Source organism: Dasypus novemcinctus, chromosome 13 (genome assembly GCF_030445035.2).
Source record: "Dasypus novemcinctus isolate mDasNov1 chromosome 13, mDasNov1.1.hap2, whole genome shotgun sequence".
NCBI lineage: Eukaryota > Metazoa > Chordata > Mammalia > Cingulata > Dasypodidae > Dasypus > Dasypus novemcinctus.
Genome location: NC_080685.1, coordinates 34,339,749 through 34,359,782, shown reverse-complemented (window position 1 = coordinate 34,359,782; position 20,034 = coordinate 34,339,749). Strand labels below are relative to the sequence as shown.

At 39.2% G+C, this 20,034-nt stretch overlaps 1 pseudogene; it reads left to right on the top strand.

The window, feature by feature from the left end:
* Positions 1-3,882: 3,882 nt before the first annotated feature.
* Positions 3,883-4,459, top strand: LOC101447978 (ferritin light chain pseudogene; annotated as a pseudogene).
* Positions 4,460-20,034: the final 15,575 nt, after the last annotated feature.

Below are 20,034 nucleotides of genomic sequence, written 5' to 3'. Positions count from 1 at the left end.
AATTTCTTCCAACAGTCAAAGAAAACTAATTCTCTACTCATTCTCTTCTCCTGCCACTCCTTGCTTTTTCTTAATTATATAATACTTCTCCCACAGAATAAAATTATGAATTAGAGTGGACTTACTAGTAGTCTACTATAGAATTATTGTGACTCTAGCAATGGAAGAAATTATATCATTGATATAGAGACAGTGGCCATGGGAGTTGCTGAAGGCAGGGAGAGGGAAAGAGAGGTGTGATATTGGGGCATTTTCAGGACTTGTAGTTATCATGGATGATATTGCTAGGACAGATGCAGGACACTATATTTCCTGCCATAACCCAATAAATGGACTGGGGGAGAGTGTAAACTACAACATTAACTATAATTCGTGCAGTATAGCAATGCTCCAAAATGTACTCATCAAATGCAATGAATGTGCCACAACAATGAAAGAAGTTGTCGATGTGGGAGGTGTGGGGGCTGTGGGGAGTGGGGTATATGGGAACCTCATATTTTCCAGTGTAACATTTTGTGTGATCTATGTATATTTAAAAAAAAAAGATGGGAAGAGGACTTGGCCCAGTGGTTAGGGCATCCGTCTACCACATGGGAGGTCTGCACTTCAAACCCCGAGCCTCCTTGACCTGTATGGAGCTGGCCCATGGCAGTGCTGATGCGCACAAAGAGTGCCCTGCCACGCAGGGATGTCCCCATGTAGGGGAGCCCCATATGCAAGGAGTGCACACTGTAGGGAGAGCTGCCCAGTGCAAAAGAAAGTGCAACCTGCCCAGAATGGCACCGCACACACGGAGAGCTGACACAACAAGATGATGCAACAAGAAGAAACACAGATTCCTGGTGTCACTGATAAGGATAGAAGCAGTCACAGAAGAACACACAGTGAATGGACACAGAGAGCAGACAACTGGAGCGGGGGAGGGAAGGGGAGAGAAATAAATAAAAAATAAATCTTAAAAAAATATATAATAAAAAAAGAAAAAAAAAAAAAACCTCTCCCACCATTTCTGCCCAGCAGTCATCAACAGAACATGCACACTGTGCATGTGTGAAGCTAGGAACTGAATCTCTCCACAGGCTGAAATAATTTGAATTCAGTGTATTTTTTGTCTTTTTGGTTCTTTGGAAATGGGAAAGGTTGCATTTTTCTACCACCTTAAACATAGAATCAAGCACATTATACTTGCTCAATTGTTTTTATAAAGTTAAACTGATTAGTAAATCTAAGAATGTGCAATTGTGGGTGGTCTGGGTGAAGGGAAAAAGATGATTTTTGAGCCCTATAGCCACAGATGATGAAGTGACTCTATTGGTGAGTAGAGAACTGAATGAGAAAACTAGTAAAGAATGATGCCTGCAAAGGAAATATGAAAGCAGTCAAACAATTCTTTCTATGAGGGTTTAATCAGATTTAATGCAACTTTTTAATGTTAGTTATTTTTGTTTTTTATGTCTATTTCATTAAAGTTGATTGTAGCAAAAACAAAACAAAACAAAAACACCTAAAATTTAAAAAATCTGTGAATTTACTTGGGGCACAGCAAATGAATGGAGTGGAACTGGTGAGACAAACTCATTCTGTATTTAGTTGAGTGAGAAACCCAAGAGATTGAATTAGTCTTTGAAGAATATAGTGAAACAGGTTGAAGTCAGAGACTACAGGAGAAATAAAAGCTTCCAGAGTCTTAGGGTCCTCTATTATCCATGAACATTGGAAAAGGTGGTTGCAAAGCAAGTGTGCCTTCAGATCAGCTATTCATTCCCAAGCAGACCCCCATCATCACAGCAGAGCCTGGGGGTGGGGTTGGTGGCCAAGACTGTGGCCAGAATACTGCACTTTCAGGCCCACCCAGGGGAGCCGTGTAACGAAACAGCACTGAATGGTCAGGAACACCAACTTGTGATTTCTGTCAAGCCACTTCTTGATGTCTCTAAGGCATTTCAACTAGATGACCTTCACATCCCTTCCAGTTCTGATGCTGGATTGTGTTTCATCCCTGAACATGGCTTCTCTGTTCAGATTGTCACTCAAGAGCTTCAGGAATGGGGATGTGAGGGGACAGGGAGGGATTAGTGCCATAATACGAAGACAAAGACTTCCTTCTGCCTTCTGTCTTACCCCAATAGCTTTCCCCTTCCTTGATTTTGTTTTTTGGTGTTTTGTTTTGTTTTTTCCTTCCTTGATTTTGAATCTGTGCTACCAGGAACTGGTAGTACAGTCATAGGAATCCCTACTAAGTAACACACATCAACTATGGGAAAATAATCCTGCTTCCTTTCCTGATAAAACTTTGAATCATTATTTGATAATGGGTTTGAAATGTTATTTGCATCAGTGATCATTCCTTACACCCCTGTGTAAGGGCTGGATCCAGGTTGTACCTATCAAAGCCCTTGTGAAGGGAGGCAACTTTGTTCTATAAAGTGGAGGTGAAGACTTTCTTCCCTTTGGCTCAGATCTTACCTCTCTGTGTCTTTAAGAAGACCCACATGGGTAGACAACAGGCTGACACTAATTTCCCAGATCGCCAATTATTTATCACAGAGTAGAAATTCCAATAGTCCCAGGAGACTTTAGTAAGTAACCCTCATCCCTTTTCCCTTTCTGGAATGGTCCTGCTGCCTTTAGTTCTGGAGTCATGATTCTTGGCCCCAGAGGGGCTGACTTTGGAAAATCATTTGTGCACCAGCTGTGACACCCCCATTGTTGTAAACATAAACCCAGAAGGGAGAAGGCCTTGAGACAGTAGCATCCAAGTTGCCCCAAGACCTCAGTCTCTGATGTCCTCTGTGTGGAGATATCCTCAAGATCCGATCACACAAGTAGCAATAAGTGCACTTGGCGAAGCTGTTGTTATGTTTTCTGGTGCTCATCAACCTTCTCCACAGTATTTCTCCCATCAGGAGAATTCAGTTGGCAGGTTTTTGGTGAATGTCTATTTGTGTAGATTTCTAAGAATCCAAACTTGTTTTCCTATATATATTTTCAACTCATCAGAATCTGGTTTAATTAATTTTTGACCCAATCTAAAAGATAGACAACCCCATACAAGTGATCTCATAAGAGTTGCAATTGCCCTGTGAATATTTCTCAATATTGGCATTTTTGCTATAATACAATATATCCTGAAGAAAATCTGCTATTCTTCAAAATCAAGCCCTAAAAAATAACATGGATTGTGGGGGTAATTATGATTCAGGGCATACCACCAAAACCTCTGCAACAGTGTAATCAGGACACTATCAAAAACAGGCGCTATCCTAATAAAGCTATTATCATGAATAAATTAACCTATAATACACCAAATATTGGACTTTACATTAGAAAGAACACAGGTAAATCTAATTTGATGGCAAGGTGTATAAGGAAAGATTAAGTAATGGAGGCAAAGGCAAAATGCTCCAAGATCAGAGAGGACAGCACAGTTAGTACTTCTAAGACAGAGCCCAGGGGCAGATGCGCTGAGAAGAAGAGTGGGAGGTGATTGTTACATTTGGTTCTACTTCCTCCAGTTTGCTGCTTCCATTGTCTTAGTGTATTCGGTGGTTACTGCTGCCACTTTATAGTAGAAAACAGCAACTGGCTAAGAAAGCAATGATGCAACGTCTGTATTACACTAGTCTCTCACTTACCAACCACAACTGAATTACTTCATTTTACAGAAACAACTTTTGTAGCAGAAGACTGAATTAATGACCAGTGGTGCACAGCGCGCCTGGTTGTCCCGCGGATCTGTCTCTTGCTTCAACAGTGTTTGAACGGAACAGACCCGGGGACTCTTCCCCACACCCTCGGCTTTGACCACCTTGCAACTGCTTCTCCAGTTGCAACCTCTGGGACCAACTCCTCGGCCACCCCCGCTGCCAGGACCAGCTAACACCGCTTTTTTGTGGTTAGCTCCTCATTGTTGACCAACCATGAACTCCCAGATCCGTCAGAATTATTCTGCCGACGTGGAGGCCTCTGTGAACCGCCTGGTCAACCTGCAGCTGCAGGCCTCCTACACCTACCTCTCTCTGGGCTACTATTTCGACCGGGACGATGTGGCCCTGAAGGGCGTGGACCACTTCTTCCGCGAGTTGGCAAGGAGAAGCGGGAGGGCGCCGAGCATCTCTTGAAGATGCAAAACCAGCGTGGTGGCGGCGCCCTCTTCCAGGATGTGCAGAAGCCTTCCAAAGATGAGTGGGGCAATACCCTGGACGCCATGGAAGCTGCCCTTGTCCTGGAGAAGTCCCTGAACCAGGCCCTTTTGGATCTGCATGCCCTGGGATCTGCCAACACAGACCCCCATCTGTGTGACTTCCTGGAGACCCATTTCCTAGATGAGGAGGTGAAACTGATCAAAAAGATAGGCGACCACCTGACCAACCTCCGCAGGCTTGCTGGCCCGCAGGCCGGGCTGGGCGAGTATCTCTTTGAAAGGCTCACCCTCAAGCACGACTAGGAGCCTCCGGAGCCCCGAGGCCGTGGGGGAGGGCTCTATTCCCCCAGCATCCAGGCTTCTGCCTGAGCCCCTCCAGCCAGGAGGCATCTTTCTAACTGCCATCTTGTAGCCCTCTAACAAGCCCTGAACCAAGTGTAAACAATAAAGCTTTTTGCAGCAGTGAAAAAAAAAAAAAAATGACCAGTGGTGGTGATGGTAGACTTTCTGGATATAAGGGGCTTTAAGAGTGGCAGCCTGGTGGGACTGAGATTCTAGGCAGCTTAGATTGAAGCTGCAGTTGAATAGCAGCACTTTTTTTTCTCCAAGGTTGACTCCAACTTTGCTAATTACATCAGAAATGATGTGGCAGAAAGAAATGCTGCTCAAAGAAGACCTGGAGCATGCAAAAGCTGATGAAGTGATTTCTTAAGGAGCATATATGGCCTCTAGGGGCTAAGCTTCAAAAGCATTCACAGCAACGTCAGTTCAGAAATTTGCTTAAGGTGATTATCAAGATGAAACAAACTTGAAGAGGAGGGAAGAGATCTTTCCTACGCAAGTTTCACAGGCCTGAACAAATCCTAAGCATAAGACAACGGCTACAGTGCCTGTGGCCAGAACCAAACATTCCTTCCTTGAATGTATTGTGGATGCTGGGCCACTAGATGGGAATCCACACTTGTCTTAACACATAATGGGGGTGGGAGTGGGAGATGGCAGAAACATAATGCTCAAAGGGATGGATGGGAATCAAGAGTGTTTAATCGTGCAGAAAGGAGAAGAAAGGCACATCAAATAAGGCATGGTGAATGGAGTTGCCAACTTGCAGATTCTTGAATTGTTCAAAAGGGTAACAACGTCTCCAAAGTTGCTCTCAGTTTGTGCAGGGGTGGCTTCTCTCCAGGCACGGTGAATGCATGGACCCCAAATCAACCTCTCATTGGGAGATTTCTTGCATTTGAGTTTATGTTTGTAGGTTATAGACCAAGGACAATTGAAATCAATTCACTGGCATTTGCGAAGCCAAAACCAAAATTTTCTTCAGTTGTTCTCCTTTCAGACATTATGGCATTTCTATTATTGCCTTTGGCAGCACTGAGTCCTGGGTTTGGGGAAAAGAATTTTTCCTGGGATATATGCTTTAGTTGCTCTGAAATGAGTTAGTTTCCTGCATTTCACGGATGTGGCACCAATGCTGTGGCAATGTCTTGTGTCCCATTAAACTCTGAACTCTTTTAAAGAAGGACTCATTCAACTTCTCAGAGCTTGAAGGAATCACACTCCTTTTGGTGGAAGTAAGGGCTACAGATGTTGAAGGAATCTGACCCAGGCTCTGCACTCAGACCCTCTGGCTGGGATAAGCAGAATTAGAAATTGGGGAGCGTGAATTTGGAGTTTAATTTCTATGAATTTTTAACCCATAAGAGTGAGACAACTTAGGCTTTAATTTATTTGAACTTTACTTACAAGGGAATTTACTTTTTGGACTTTAGTCTCTCCCTGTAATTTAATAATGAAGGGGTTTTGTATTTAGATTTGGAGCATCTACATGTTGTTGGCATTTATTACTGAAATCTCTAAATATTGTCATTTAATTTCAATGAAGAACCTTTAATGATGCTATATTGGACAATATGGCCAGAAATAATTTCGATTGAGCATAGTCTAGGCAGTGAATTGTAGATTTGTTTATAGCATGGCCTTAAAGATAATTTAAATAATCTATTGTTCTGACCCATTTCACAACTTCTGGGACAAAATCTACATTGACCACCGCAGTCATACAAGGATCCCTAAAAGAGCTCTGGGAGAGTCACATCTCTGGCTGAGTAAAACTATCCACAGCTGGAGATCAGTATTAAGTCATATTCACCAACCCAGCTTCTTTCACTTTTAAAGTCAATATTTTGACCTCCACCTGTCTGACTCCTTTATATCTCTCAGCTAGTTTAGAACTTAGATAAGAACGGTGTAACTCACAAGCCTCCTCAAAATTCAATGCTTCCCTTTTCTCCATTGAGTTGTTTGGATGTTGCAGGTATTACGGTCTTCTAGTGGTTGACTTTAACTGAAAAAATACTCCTGCTTTTTTTCTTAAATTACGTTGTTTTTCACTTTGAAAAATTATCCCACAAAGAATTGGAAATTTGCATCAAATTATTATTTTTAAAAAATAAAACTTGAAAAAGCACTATCCCCTGCCCGAGAGGCAAGTACAATCAAGAAACCATAGTGTGTTCTTATTTCTTTCTTTTTTCTTTTTAATAAGGAGAACTTTAAAAAAAATGACCTTTTTATTTTGAGATGCATTTAGATCTACAGATAAGTTGCAAAGATAATACAGAGAGTTCCTATATGTCTACTTTAGTTCCCTTGTCTGCTCAAGCAAATACCATGTAATGCTGAAGCTTAAACAGTGAGAATTTATTAATTCATGGTTTTGAGGTGAAGAGAAAGCCCAATTCAGGGTACTGCTTTCTCCTCAAAGATTGTGGTGTTCTGGGGCTGGCTGCTGGCAGCCTTTGCACTTTAGCTCTTCTCATGGCAAGGCACATGGTGGTGTCTCCTGGTCTCTCTCTTCTCTTCCAGGTTCCATTGATGTTCTCCTTTTGACTGCTCCCTCTGGCTTTATCTCTGTGTATCTGAATTTCCTCTACTTATAAAGGAATCAGTAATAGGATTAAGACCCATCCTGGTCGAGGACTCCACACCTTAACTGAAGTAACCTCATCAAAAGGTTCTACTTACAATGGGGTCACACCCACAGGAATGGATTAAGTTTAAAAACATGTTTTTCTGGGGAAGGTGCAGCTTCATACTGCCACAATGTCCTTCACCTAATTTCCTTTAGCTTTTTTTTTTAAGATTTATTTATTTCTCTCCCTGCCCCCCCCCCCCCCGCACCCCCAGTTGTCTACTCTCTGTGTCTATTTGCTGCGTGTTCTTTGTCCACTTCTGTTGTTTTCAGCAGTATGGGAATCTGTGTTTCTTTTTGTTGCGTCATCTTGTTGTGTCAACTCTCTGTGTGTGCGGCACCATTCCTGGGCAGGCTGCACTTTCTTTCGCACTGGGCAGCTCTCCTTACAGGGTGCACTCCTTGTGCGTGGGGCTCCCCTACATGGAGGACACCCCTGCGTGGCACAGCACTCCTTGCGCGTCAGCACTGAGCATGGGCCAGCTGCACACGGGTCAAGGAGGCCCGGGGTTTGAACCGCAGACCTCCCATGTGGTAGGCCCTAACCACTGGGCCAAGTCCGCTTCCCAATTTCCTCTAGTTTTAAAATCTTATATTACCATGGTATATTTGTCAAATCTAAGAACCCAATATTATACATTACTATTAACTCAATTCCAGTTTCCATTCATATTTCTTCAATTTTTATACTAATGTCCTTTTTCTGTTCAAGGATTCAATTCATTTAGCCATCTTGTCTCCTTAATCCCCTCTGGTCTATGACAGTTTCTCAGTTTTGCCTTGTTTTTCATGACCTTGATAGTTTTGAGGAATATTAGTTCAGCATTTTGTAGAATGCCCCTTAATTTAGGCTTGTCTGATGTTTTTCTAATGGATATGATAGAGTTATAAGTGTTTGGGAAAAATACCGATGTTTAAATATTTTTACAAATGCAATTGATATATAGAAATTTATTTACAATATAGTATTGTTTTAAATATTTAAAACTGAGACATCTCATTTAAATATCTCTTTATTATTTACCTTTTTAACATCAGTATTTTTTTTTGAGGACATACTTTTTGACATAAAGGTACCTTTTGCTGTAACGTGATATGTTCATTCTGAAAAGCCTCATGTTCTGCATATTTGTGCCCTAAAAATAACAGGACTTATGGGATAATTATTGTAGAAGCAGACCATTCAAAACCTATGCACAAGCACATCAGAGCTCTAACATAAACCGTAACAATCTCAATGGAATTAGTAGCATACTGAAGGCTCCTAGGAAACTTTCACCCAACATCATAATTAGCCAGGACTTTGCAACCTTCAGCCCAGGGCTCAGTTGACCTCTCTTGAGATGTACATCTTTGAGGGCAATCACGTCAATAGAGATTGTTGTCATCAAAATTTATAGTCTGATCCAGAGTGTAGCTTTAGTTGTTAACTTAAAAAAAATAAACACAAAGAAATGTCTTAGAATCATATTCATCAGCACTTGCAGTGTCATGATATAGGTTAATGGTGTGGAATTCATAGCAATTCTTGAAGCCATTAAAACCAGATACTCCTTGCACTAAAGGCAAAATTATCAGCATTTTCATTAAGATCTTCATATATTAATAGAGTTTTTTTGTTTAATTGTGAAAGTGTAGTCATTACTTCACTACGGTAACTTGCGGGAGAAATAGAAAATGAATGAATACAACTCCTATGTTATAGTGACACCATTCTTTTCCTTACCGATCATGAATGCCTGATTTGCAGGCATTTGTGTGGATATATTTATAGCAGGGTAGTATGTATGCAGTGCTAAGTCATTCCTTTTAATTGAGATATCTCATTCCTTCATGTGAATATGCAATTCCCAACTAATGAACATTACGATTCTTTCTGTTTTTACTCAATTAAAAGCAATGCTTCAAAGAATTTCCTGTACATGTCTTTGAGTTGCATACATACTCCCCCCATTGTCTTTGGTTATATTCCTAGAAGTTGAATTCCTAGACATGAACATATTTAATGGAATGTTCATAAAAATTTGGGGAGAATTTACATCATCATAATATTGTCATCCAATGTCATCCAATGGATGTAGTTTAGCTCTCCATTTATTCATCTTTATTCCCTTTAATAAAGTTATATAATTTTTAAAAACAATTGTTGCACATTTCCATTAGATTTACTAGTAGGCGCTTTAAAGTTTTATTGATATGCTGACTAGGATCTTTCTGTTACCCTTTCTAATTGCTTTCCACTATGAAATAGGAACACTATTAATGTGTTTTATGCTTATCTTATATCATCACAAATGCTGATCTATTATTGTTCTGATAGTTTATATGTTGCTTATTAGAGAGCTTATTTTTTCTTGTTTTATTGCTTTGGACTGAACAATTGCAGTACAGTGAGGATAGGCATTTTGCTGTGACTCTGATCCTAAAAAGAAGCCTCTAAAATTCATTTTAAAGTATGATATTTCCTGTAGATTTCTAGTGGTTACTCTTTTTACCTTTAATTTGCTAAGGATAGGAACAGTGTGAAGAAGTGGTGAGAGTGACTCCCAGACCAACCAAAGCCTGGCGCCTCTGCATCCCCGCACCCAGTGCCCACGTCCCACCACCGCCAACATGCCCAAGAGAAAGGCTGAAGGGGACGTTAAAGGAGATAAAGCTAAGGTAAAGGATGAACCACGGAGAAGATCTGCAAGGTTATCTGCTAACCCTGCTCCTCCAAAGCCAGAACCCAGGCCTAAAAAGGCCCCTGCAAAGAAAGGAAAGAAGCTACCCAAAGGGAAAAAAGGGAAAGCTGATGCTGGCAAAATGGGATAACCCTGCAGAAAATGGAGATGCCAAATCAGACCAGGCACAGAAAGCTGAAGGTGCTGGAGATGCCAAGTGAAGTATGTGCATTTTTGATAACTGTGTACTTCTGATGACTGTACAGTTTGAAATACTATTTTTTAAGTTTTATAAAAATGCAGAGTTTTGTTTAACTTTTTTTAAAGCAATGTTGTTAGCACACAGAACACTTTACTATTTTGAGGGGGAAGGCGCAAATGTCACTAATAGAATATCTCTGAAGCTGGATTAATATGGGAGAAAACACCTTTCCCCTCTAATTTTTTTTGAGAGACTTCCTTTTTACTCCCAGAAGAAGGGAATCCCTGATGTTGATAAATGCCATTCACCTTGGCACAGAGGCCTTATGGTATGGGAAAACTAAAATTCGTTTTTATGTCCTCATGACCTCTTCTCTCTCTCTGCAGTCAGCATACACTTGATTCCCTTAAACACGGAGACCTGTTGGGGCCTGACCCCCCAAAAATTGGTTACCAGAATGTCAGGTTATCTGGATTTTCCAGTGATGCCATGGATATGGTATCCCTCAAAAAAGTAGTGACTCCTGTTTTAGACTGTGGATAATTCTGCTGTTTTCATTTCATTTCCTGAAAGTCAGGGTCGGCTTGTGAAAAGTTGTTAAACAACATGCTAAATGTGAAACGTCAGCACTTACTCTACACTTCCCCTGTTCAGAGCATCAAATGAAGACTTCTTTGGGTTTTATAGTGGCTTTCTGATTTTGGTAATCTAGTGAAGAAGGGAGTTTGAAAGTTATTGGATACTGTTAACGATTGTCTGCCCATGTCCTGCTGGAAATGCCATGACTGTTTATGAAAAGTATCTTTAATAAAAGCTGGATACAGTTTGAAAAGATATTTGCTAAGGATGGACAAATGTTCAACTTAATAATTATTTTTGTATCTATTGGCATGATCTTATGATGTTACAATTGAAGTCTGCAAGTGTGGTATAAATTATATTGGTAGATTTTTCTAATTTCAACCATCCCTGCATTTCTGAGGAATACTCCAGATACGTAAGTATTAACCATTTTAACCTGCCCAAGATGATCTTCTGCAGCTGGTTTCCCAGAAAAGTTGTTGGCCTACACTAAAGCCCCATGAAAACCACTCGGGCATCCAATCCTTGATAAATGGAAGACTTGGATACCTACCCCTCAGTCATATCAGGGAATGACTCTTTCCATGAATATTTATGTGGCTAATCCTTCCCAAACTTGCAGAGTTATTCAGTTGCAACTGCAGGGCTTAGATCTCAGTCACAGCCACAACAAGGAAAGACTGAGGTCCACTCCAGCCATGAATGCTAAGCTATTATGCCATATTACATCCTTCATACTGTTGCCAAAAAACACTCTAAAAATGCAAATCTAACTCTATCATTTCCTTGTTCAAAAATTCTTCAAAGTTCCTCACTTGCTTAATGTGAAAAACTTATTGGCTCAAATTTTCTAGAGATTATTTTAATTAGAAATTTATATAAATAGTGGCAACAGAGGCACACAATAATACTTTATATGTACAATTGTAACTATTTTGCTGGTAAAGCAGAATAGCAATTCTGATAGTGCTTAGGAAAAAGGAAATCTCTATAAAAGCCACACTAATGAATCAATTATGATAAAGGGCATAAAATAGAATGAACTGATAAAAATCTGTGAAAAAGGGATTTCTCAGAATTTTGACCTTGCAAACTAATACAGATTTGGGACTGGAAAGATATTAATTTATAAAATGGGATATAATAGATACAGAAGGTCAAGCAAGCCTCTGGGAGTTTGTGTAAGAAATAGCAGAAAATGAAATTTAGTGGTGAGCATTAGTCATATTATTCTTAGTCTTTAATGTCCCACTTCAGTTTCTGTGGCTTAGCCTAAATAAATGCTGCCCCCTCTGTAAAACGCCAGAGGGGTACCATGGTTATCTGGGGGGGGTTCTAGTGACAAAGATGCCAATGGTAGTATTATTTCAGGGCAAGTAATAATAAGTCTGGTCATATAGTGCCAGGGCATTGTTTGTGAAGGTATGTCTGTTATTCAAAATTTATTCAAATATAAGTATCATAAAGCCAAATGAAATGTACAAAGGTAAGTAAAATGGGGATTTATTGGCTAATAGACTTCAGAAGACCTGAGAAGAACTTGGTGTTAGGTGAGACTGAACTCAAGAGACTCAAACAAAGTCCCTGAGGCTTTGTCGTTCTCTCTCTCAGCTGTGCACTGGAATCAAGGGTGGAGAGAAGTGGGACAGAAGGGCACTTGTTTTAGGTGTGAGACTTTAAAATTATTTCACTTTTTAAACTATATGCAAGTATTCAAGAGGAAGTTATAAACTATATAAAATTTTGCAGAAAAGTGGAATAAAATAAGAGCTGAAAATTAATGATTAAATTTGACAAAAGAGATTTTTGTTTATTTTTTTCACTAGAGTAGTGAGGCAACAGCCTGATTTGCATGGACTGAGAAGAGAACAGGAGTTGGCAAAATGGAGGGAGAACATACAAATAACCTTTTCCAGGAGTTTTGTAGTAAAGGAGAGGGGGAAAAATAGTAGCTGGAAGGGAAGTTCCCTCCTTCCCACCCTCCCTCTCTCCCTCCTTCCCTTCTTTCTTTCCCTCTCTCTTTGCTTCCTGTCCTTCCCATAAAAGATAAAATGACAAAGTATATTACAGTATGTTTTCTTTTATGGGAATAATCCAGAAAAGATGATGAGATTATGATGCAGAAGACACGTTACCTGGAGGAACAAAATTCCTTGAGTGATTGAGGGACTGGGATCCATTGCAGGTAAAGTTTGGGTTTAGATATGTTCTGAGATAGTCCATCTTTTTTTTAAACTTGAAAGTACTTTAGAAATAATTCTTCACTCTCATCTAACAGATGAAAAAGACTGAAACCCAGTAAAGGACCAGTGATTTAAAAAAAAAAAGGTCACAGATGAGTACATCTCTGAATGCAGAGGAGTGCCTAGTCTTCTATTCTCTACACAGGACTCCCCCAGAAAGTGGGAGGGACTTGTCCACACTCACAGGGCTTCCAGTCTTAGGGTTAAGACATAGTTCTAGATCTTCAAAAACAGAGAACCCAGAAATTCTATAATATACTGTTCCTCTATATTATGCTTAGGCTAGTGTGACAACTCGGCCAGGTAATAGTGCCCGGTTGTTTGGTCAAACAAGCACTGGGCTAATTGTAATACAAGGGAATTTCATGGACTTTAATCATCAGTGAATTAATTGTGTCTATGGCTGATTGCATCTACAATCAACTGAGGAGATTGCAGTCAACAATGAGTGATATCTCATCCCAGTAGTTGAAGGCTTCAGCGGTCAGAGAGAATTTCCATTTCTACTTTGGACAGCCAGCATCTCCTGGGGAACTCATCAAGGACTTGCATTGATGTTCCTGGTTTGCAACCTGCCCTACTGAATTTGGACTTATGCATTCTCACAGTCATATGAGACAAGTGTATAAAGTTTCATACTATTTACAGATATCTCCTGTTGGTTCTGTTTCCCTAGAGAACCCTAATATACTCCGCCTTGTCTAAGTACTCTGAAAAGGCAAGCAGAACTGCCCTAGTGGAGAAGCCTCTGTTTTTTTGTTCTGGGCAAAATGGATAATCTAGGTATAGCTATTTTAATTGTTACTGGTGTGGACTTACGTAGTCATGTTTTTGTTTGCCTATGGTGTTTTCTTAGTTTTATGGTTTTTGGTTTTGGGGGGGTTTCTTCTCCTACTTCATGTGGCCCTGGTGGGGCTATGAATTCTTTTTCCATCCCCGCATTTCCAATTATACCCAATACACAAGATGGCCATCTTGTCTACTGCATGGAGAGTCTGCTGAGGAATGAAGTTAAGCTGGGACCAGCTGAATCAAGGGATGGTCAGAGCCCTGAAGTCTTCACTACATAGTTTGAATACCTGAAATAGCCTTCTTGGAACCAGATCTACCCCTGGACTTCTCAGGTCCATGAGCCAATGATGTCCTTGTTTACTTGATGGAGATTTAGCTGTTTACTGAGACTGCATTTGTAGAATTGACTAGCTACTCTAATAACCCTATAAAACTGAGTCTTTCTGAGTTCAGAATACCATGATCTGTCCTGCAATAACATGATCATGGCACCTTAACCTCTCCTACAGCCTCCCACGGGGATTCTATCTGACAAGCACAGACCCTCTCTCACAATAGCTGGTTATTTCTGTGGGGCCAGCTGTGATGGTTTTAAGACTGCTATCCTATCATCACTCCAATTTGAGGAACAAAAGAGATCAGTGGGATCCAAGATTCTCCTGTTAGGTTCGATGACTGTAATGCACATTATAGAAAGAGACCCTGCAAAGAGAATTGCTGCTGGCTTTCTCCAGAGGTGTCCTTTACCATGGACTTTCAGTACTGAGATAAGCAAATGAATTTACTCATCTTGTAACCAATACAGATGTGAAATATGGTGCTAATATTTAAATTAACACCACATTTGTAATATTTATAATAACCAAATAGTTATTTTAGGGAAAACATGTGGTGGATTATTTAAACAGAGGTTCTGGAATCAGACTGCTTAGGTTCAAATCCTGGCTTTATAGCTTACTAGATGTGTGATTTTGATTAACATAACCTCTCTATGTCTCAGTCTTCTCACCTATAAAGTGGGCAGAAATAATAGTAATTAGTTCAAAGTGTTGTTGTAAGAATCAAATAAGATCATAAATGTAAAGCTCTTAATACAGTGCCTGGTAAATAGTAAGCCCTCATAATATTTACCTACTACTACTACTACTACTACTACTATTACTTCTACTAGTACTGCTACTATTATTTTCCTGTATTGGAGGTTGTGGGTTTACAGAGCAATCTTGCATAAAGCACAGCATTCTCACATACCACCACCCCCATCACCAACTTACACAGGTGTGGAACTTTTGTTAAAATTGATAATAGCACATTTTAAAAATTGTACTATTAATTGAAGTTCATGGTTTAACCTAGGTTTCAGTGTTCATGTAGTGAGTTCCATGGATTTTTAAAAAATTATTCTGTTACCATATATAAAACCTAACATTTCCTATTTTAATCATATTCAGATGTATATATTTCAGTGCAGTTAACTGTGTTCACAATGTCATGCTACCATCACCACCATTCACTACCAAAACATTTCTATCATTCCAAATAGGAACTATGTACATTTTAAGCCTTAACCTCCCATTCCTTATCCTTACCCCATCCCTAGGTACCTATATTCTAGATTCTAATTCTATGAGTTTGCTTATTCTAATTGTTTCAAATAAGTGAGGTCATACTATATTTGTCCTTTTGTGTCAGGTTAACTTCATGCAACATGATGTCTTCAAGGTGTATTCATGTTGTCACATGTATAAGGACTTCTTTAAATTTTTATGACTGAATAATATTCCATTGTATATGTGTGCCACATTTTATTTATCCATTCATTGGTTGATAGACACTTGAGTTGCTTTATTCTTTTGGCAATTGTGAATAGTGCTGATATAAGCATAGTCTGTTCAAGTCCTTGCTTTCAATTCTTTTAGGTATACACCTAGTAGAGGGATTGCTGGGAGATATAATTCTATACTTAACTTTCTGAGGAGCTGCCAAACTGTCTTCTACAGAGCCTGTAAAATTTTACATTCCCACCAGTAATGAATGATGCTCTTATTTTTTCCAAATCCTAACACTTGTTATTTTTCACTTTTAAAATAAAATCCATTCTAACATGTGAAGTGGTATCTCATTGTGGTTTTGATTTCCATTTCCTCCCAATGGCCAATGATGTTGAACATCTTTTCATGTGTTTTCTAGACATTTGTATATTTTCCTGGAAGAAATGTCTGTTCTTTCGCCCATTTTTAAATTGGGTTGTTTGTCTTTTTGTTGTTAGGTGGAAGGATTTCTTTATATACACTGGATATTAATCCTTGATCAGATATTTGTTTTCCAAATATTTCCTCCCATTGTATAGGTTATCTTTTTATTTTCATGATGAGGTCCTTTGAAGAACAAATGTTTTTTATTTTGATGAAGTCCCATTTATCTATTTTTTCTTTTGTTGCTTGTGCTTTGGGTGTAACGTCTAAGAAACCATTCTGTACCACAAGATCTTGAAGATGCTTCCTTATGTTTTCTTAAATATAAGAGTTCTACCTTTTATATTTAGGCCTCTGATTGATTTTGAGTTGTTTTTTGTATAGGGTGTGAGGTAGGGGTCCTTCTTTTTTTTTTTTTTTGGAAAGAAGATCCAGTTTTCCCCGTGCCATTTGTTGAAGAGACTATTTTATTATTTCCCAATTGAGTAGTCTTTGTCACTTTGTCAAAAATCAGTTGGCCATAAATGTGAGGGTTTATTACTGAGCTCTCAATTCATAGGTCTTTATGGCTGTTCTTGTGCTGGTACCATGCTGTTTTGATTACTGTGGATTTGTAATAAGTTTTAAGATCAGGAAGTGTGAGTCTCTAACTTCATTCTTATTTTTCAGAATGGCTTTAGGTATATGGGGCTCCTTACATTTCCACATAAATTTTGTGGTTGGCTTTTACATTTCTGCAAAGAAGGTTGTTGGATTTGGCTGAGATTGAATTGAATTTATAAATCGCTTGGGTACTATTTTAGTTTGATAAAAGTTCCTGGGAACAATATACTTGAAATGAGTTGGCTTCTGCAATGGGATTTATTAGCTTATAAGGCTTACAGTTCGAAGGCTGGGAAAAATGTCCTAATCAAGGCATAATCAGAGATGCTTTCTCATTGAAGTTTGGCTCCTGGTTATCCTGGACTTCTGCCATGTGGCAAGCCACAGTGGTGGCTCTCTCAGTATCTGCCTTTTCCTCCAGGCTCATTTTCTCCCCTAACTCAGCTGTGGGCTGTCAGGCACATGGCAGTGTCTGCTCATTTCTACTCTCTCCTCTTTGGGTCAGCTTCAGGCTTCTCTGTCTGTGACTTTTCTCTCTCCTGGGGACATGGATTTCAACTTCTGGAGGTTTCTTTCTGTCTCTGCAGCTTTTCTTCTGTATCTGAAGATTTTGCTCCTTCATTTATGAAAGATGTGAATAAGAGGATTAAGACCCACTCTGGGTCATGCCCTATTGAAGTAATCTAATCAAAAGGAAGGCCCTTTAAGTGAAATCAATATGATCCATCTACAATAGGTTTACATGCATAAGAATGGGTTAGCTTTAAGAACAGGATTTTCTGGGGTCCACAAAGGACTCGGGCTATGGAATTTTCATATATGCCCTTCATCATCTTGAGGAAGTGTTTTTATCAAAAAAGGGTGCTTTATTTTGTCAAATACCTTTTCTGCACCAATTGAGATGATCATGTGGGTTCCCCCCCCTTCATTCTATTAATTGGTAGAAAACATTAATTGATTTTCTTATGTTGAACTAATCTTGTATGTCAGGAATAAATCCCACTTGATCATGGTGTATCATTACTTTAAAATGCTGTTGGATTCATTTTGCTAGTATTTTGTTGAGGACTTTTGCATCTATAGGTGATATTGGCCTGTAGTTTTCTTTTCTTGTGGTATTCCTACCTGTCTTTGGTTTGAAGGTGATATTGGCCTTACAGAATGAGTTAGGGAGTGTTTTCTTATCTTCAGTTTCTTGGATGAGTTTGAGCAGAATTGGAATTATCTTCTTGGAATGTTTGGTAGAATTCCCTTATGAAACATTCTGGTCTTGGGCTTTTCTTTGTTGAGAGATTTTTGATTTTTGATTAAATCTCTTTACTAGAAATTGGTTTGCTGAGATCTTCTATTTCTTCTCAAATTAATGTAGGTAATTTGTATGTTTCTAAGAATTTGTCTGTTTCATCTAAGTTTTCCAATTTATTGGTGTACCGTTGTTCATAGTATCCACTTGTCCTTTTTATTTCAGCAGGGTCAGTAATAATATCCCCTTCTCATTTCTGATTTTCATTTTTGTATCCTTTCTCTTTTTAAAAAAATTATTTTATTTATTTATTTCTTCCCTCCCTGCCCTTGTTTGCACTTGCTGTGTCTGTGTCTTCCTTGTTTCTTTAGGAGGCACCAGGACTGAACCCTGGGATCTTCAATGTGGGAGGGGGGCATTTAATCACTTAGCCACCTCTGTTCCTTGCTTTGTTACATCTCTCATTATGTTTTTTCTTCTTGTGTCTCTTGTTGCATCAGCTTGTTGTGTCAGCTTGCCATGCCTGCCCATTGCATCAACAGCCATTGGAACCATAAGAGTAAGGATACATTCACAGGCAAAAATGTGGAGTGTAAATATTCTCTGTTTTCCAATTAAGACAGATGCATATACTCTGATTTTCAGCTAAGCAGAAGCAAGGATTGACACTCTTTTCCAGTTAAAGAATCCAGTCAGGAGATATGTCTTAATTATAGAAGACCATTTTAACTCCTCTGGGATGTGAGCTGAGCTAATATTTTCCTTAGAATTCAATTACTGGTAACTTACCACACATAGACTAGTGGATAGCCTCTGGCCCTCATAGTTTTACCCAGGAAGATTTTTACAGCTGGGTATATGCATTTAGTAAACATTTAAAAATATTAATAAAGCATTCCTAGAATGTTTAAATTTAAGTAATTTCACTTAGTGATGAATAGTTCAATACAATCTTGTTGAAAAATATATCTGTAGGTAACTCGTAAATTGTCATACTATATAGAATTGTTAGATATAATACAATTGTTAGAAGACATCTGCCAAAGAGGATGATTTTGGTTTGGGCAAGTTGATTCTAAGCAGTTCTTTTTCCCAGTAAATGGAAAGTAAGGTCAATTGTCCATTAAGGCCACTTCTATATGATGTTAATAAAGCTGTCCATCAGCATTAGTTTTCCCTTATAACAGAGAACACACATCCTGTTAGTCCAGAACTAGAATCAAGGCATTAAGGCATAAGTTAAAAAGACACAGTACCAAGTGGTTTATAAAACCTGCAGTAAAAACTACAGCATCGAGCTTCCTTGAGAAAAATGGACAATAAACATTTCTTTCTTTCAATGAGAATGAGGAGAATGGATTTATATTTCATCAATGAAATGAAGTTTTGGCATGACAGGGCAGTGGCCCAATGCCTGGAGAGATACTGCAGTGCATTTACAGGTCAAATACGGGTATAGACCAATCACATAGGTCAGCATTGTAAATGTATGATGACAGGGAGATGCTGGAGGCTGCTAAAGGACTGAAAATAGGCATGTTGGTACAAGAGTCAAGGCCAGTCCTGACCAGTATCAGCCCTTAGAATGGGATGCAACTCAGTGAAGTGTAGACCAAGGACCTAAATCTCCCCGTGTCAGGCAGAAGTACTAGGTCATCAGTCATGGTGATAAGTCTCGCACACTCTCTAGTATGAGGTCATGATGAAGAAGATATGGTTAAAATTGGGTGATGTAGATGAATGCCTAAAGGCTCATCTCTGTGGTGAGACCCAGGGCTATGAGGAGAGACCACGGATTGCTTCAGAAGTGGGGCTGAGGCCTGACGGAAAGAGATTCAGAGTCCCAGGTGACTTAGTAGGTAGGATGTTACATCTGTGGTTTCTCCCAATGTTGTTTTTTTTTTACTAACCCCAGGTTTGACATGCCCCAGGAAAGTAAGAATTGGTAGAAAAATAAAATTTCTCCAGATAATTAAAAAAAAAGTAAAGAAAAAAACCCAAACACCCAAATCAATTTTCCAAAATATTGACTTTTAATCCTTAGAATCCCAGGTAAAGCAGGGAAGTGCCACTTGATTTCTAAATAGCTTTCTCCTAAGCCCTCTAGTCTCAGATGTGTTAGTGTAACTTACCTGGTTTCCTTCCTTTTAGTTCCCTGCCTCTATCTCAGTCATGCATATTTGCATTTCTTCTATACGTGAAGGTGGATTAAGTGGGCTTGTTAGCCTTCCCCTTCAGAAAATGCAGACTCTTAGCTCAAATTTTCCAGATTACCTGATTTAGTTATTCTTTAACTGTAGACTGCTGATTATAAGCATTATGATCACCTGGGGTGCTTTTATTAAAAGTATACTTTCATTGGGTCGGGGCAAGATGGTGGCTGACTGAGC